Raw genomic sequence first — 3469 nt, forward strand, 5'->3', positions numbered from 1 at the left:
GGTGGGGAGCCGGGGGCTCGAACCGGGATCCTTACACCGGTGTTTCATGCCACGTGCGCTCAACCTGCTGCGCTACCGCCCGGCTCCCTCTTTGCATCATTATTAAGCTATGTACCCCCACGTTGTATTCATCAATTTATTAAAGATTTATTGTATTTCTTACATGTGAGAAAGAGCTTCACGTGAAACGGAAAGGAGAGAGACAAGGAGAGCACCGCTCTTGTACATGCAGTGATAGGAATTGAACCAGGAACCTCAGGCATGAAAGCATGAAAAGTCTGATGCCCTTCCTATTGAGCCATTTTGCAAGCTCACTTATGTTTTTTTCCCCACCCCAGAGCCCTGCTCAGTTCTGGCTTCTGTTGGTGCTGGAGATTGAACCTGGGACCCCAGAGCTTCAGGCAGGAGAGTCTTTTGCAGAATCACTATGCTGTCTCCCTGGACTTGTGTGCCTGCCCTCCTGATGTGCTGCACCCCCCCCCACATATGCCTTTTTCCTTCTGAAAGGACAGCCAGAGAACTGCACCCCCTGTTTGGAAGGGTCACTGTGATCTCCTAGATCAGTCAGAAGCCCCACTGCCCAGCTTCCCAAATGTTCCTGTGGGCCCTTGCCACCCTCCCTGGTGATACCAGACCTTATTTTTCGTGCCACCCTTGACTGCCACTCCTTCATGTCTAGAAGCAAAGGCAGCTCTGGAGGTGGCACCCCTCCCAATGTGGCTCGCCAGTGCTGCCCTTGCCGGGCCAGCCTGCCACTGTCCCCAGAGGCGTGTCCTTGCTGTGCCCACCTTGCTGCTTCTGCTGCCTTCTCTCTGCTGGCCTCCTCACCTTCTCTCTCCTGGCATTTGCTTTGTTTACTTCCCAAGTCCATGCTCGTCTCCCTGTCCTCCGATGCTCTCTTCAGCGACATGGAGACACTCTGTCCTGCTGGCTCTGTGGAGCAGTGCAGACTGGTTTCACATCGGCTTCCTCACCCACTGGGTCAGTGGAGTTTTTGGATTTGATGTGCATCTCTGTGTGTGCACCCAGTTGATGGCACTGATGCCTGGATATGCAGTTTCATAGCTTCCAGGCTTCTCCCCCCCTTTCTCTTTCTCCTTTTCCTTTTTCTTCACTTATATGCAGAAGGATCACACTGTGGCATCAGAGCTTCCCCCAGTGCATAGTACTTCCCACGTGATGCTGGGACTTGAACCTGGGCTGTGTGCATGGCAAAGCAGTGACCCACCCAGCGAGTTTCTGATGGCCTAGGATTTGTCTCTTAAACCCTGAATTGCCAAACACCCTGGAGGACTGCAGTGTAGTGTCTTCCCACCCCCCTTTTCCCAGAGTCCTGATGAACTGTGACTGATGGTTGTGCTGGCATTGAACCTGGGACCTCAGAGCCCCAGGCAGGAGAGTCTCTGCAGAACCACTGCCATCTCCCCCGCCCTGCACTGTAGTCTCATTGTCTACCTGACGCATGATCCATGGGTTTCGAGGGCACGATGTGTGCCACACCAAATGCTGAGCTGTCAGGCCTGCCTGGAGCTAGGCGCCTCCCCCAAGCCAGCTGCCTCAGGCTTTCTGGCCTCTCGCTGGTTCTGTGTGCCGGAGCCCCCTGCCCAGTGGCGGGGGAAGGGCTTGTCATGGTGAAGTCGCAGATTCAGGCACGTCCTGCCTCCGTGTCTTTCTGTGCCACCCTCCCTTTGAGGCCCTGTATCTTGCCCACACGAGAGACTCCTTTCTTGGGCGTGCAAGGCTCTTCTACAGTCTTCAGCGCTGAGCCCCTCTTTGCCTGATGCGTTTGCCCTCAGCCCTCCCCCGTCGGCCTCAGGGTTTGCTGGCTGACCAAACAGCCATTCTAGGTGTGCAGGCTTGCAAACAGAGAACCAACTCTTGGGCAGAGCTGACTCACACAGTCTTGAGAGTTAATGGAGGGAGAAATGACCCAGTCCCTGAAAGTGCCCCCTGTTCCAGGAGCGGGGAAAAAATCTCAGCTTCAAATGCAGGGGCGGCTGCACTTACCCGCCATCCCCAGAGGAGAGAGATCTGGCATCCCCTCCCAGCTGTCCTTGAACACCCCCGACCTGTCCCTCCTTCAGGCCTCTCTCCTCAAGGGGTGCCATCGAACCACCAAGCCCAATGCAGGGTCACCTTGCCTCTTCCCACGCCCAGTACCCCCAAAGCCTTATAATTTCTTTTTTAATTGCTGCCAGGGTTATCACTGGGGTTTGGTGGCAGCAGTACGAATCACCACTCTTGGTGGCCATCTTTTTTTTTTTTCTTTTTTCCTTTCTTTTCTATCTTACTTGATAGGACTGAGAAACATTGAGAGGGGGAGAGGAGGGAGAGAGGAAAAGACACCTACAGACCCGCTTCATAGGTTGTGAAGCTCCTCCCTGTAGGTGGGGAAGGGGGCTCGAACTTGGGTCCTTGTGCATGGTAACATTTGTGCTCAACTGTGAGTCAGTGCCTGGCCCCCTATTGACTTCTGTGTGTAGTCATACTCATCTCCTGGATTTCTTGCCTGGGTATTTGAAGTGGGTGACACCCCCCCCCCCGTCTATTATCTCTCATTGACTCTGTCCCTGCCATCTCTCATCCGTGCATCTGCCGCCTGTCTATTCCTCCAGGTGACATACGCAGAGATTTGCTTTTGAGGCGCACAACGCTCAGACAATCATGGAGCTGTCACCTCGATGGTGTGAGAGCACGCCCGTCAGCCTTGTGCTCCCTGGACCATCACTTTCCATGACCCAGCCCAGCCAGGGCACCTGCCGTGTGGGCTGTGGCTCTGGATGTGTCCTCAGCTACATGGAAATGCCCCAGTGCCCTGAGTCCAACCTGGACAGAAGCCCCTCACTTCACATGGGCACAGCCCTGGGGACTGGGCACAGTCGCTGCTGCTCGTTTGCTTGCTTTCTCATCGTGGTTGTCACCAGTCTCATTGCTGTGACCAGTCCTCTGTGGCTGGTGGACATGGATCCAGTCCTCTTGGGTGGGCATCTTGGCGTGGAAGCGCCAGGGCCCCTGGGCGCCCCACGCCTCACGTGACCATGACGAGGGCCATGCCCAGCTGCCCACACCAGCTCTGTGTGGCCAGGTCCTCGTGGATCTTCGGAGTCAGCCTTCCTCAGTGGCCCAGCCCTCCTTGCCTGCACGTGCCCTTGCCATCTGCAGATTCCTCCACTCTGGGAGGTCCTCAGGCAGGGACCAGGCATCTCCCCTGGCCTTGCACGGTCTCTTACACACACACACACACACACACACACACAGAGGGAGAGAGAGGGGCAGGCTGAGGCCTCACACATGCAAAGCACCCCTCCCACTTTGTGACATGTGGCTGTGACAAAGCAGTCACATGTCGAGGACAAAGCAGGTCGAGGACAAAGCAGTGCCTGCCCCTCAGCACATGGGAAGAGGACTATTCCCCAAAGGCAGGCTGGGAGTGCCTCTCCCCCCCAGCATACACTCTGAGAGGCAGGTG

The sequence above is a fragment of the Erinaceus europaeus genome, chromosome X (assembly GCF_950295315.1).
Source record: "Erinaceus europaeus chromosome X, mEriEur2.1, whole genome shotgun sequence".
NCBI classification, from domain to species: domain Eukaryota; kingdom Metazoa; phylum Chordata; class Mammalia; order Eulipotyphla; family Erinaceidae; genus Erinaceus; species Erinaceus europaeus.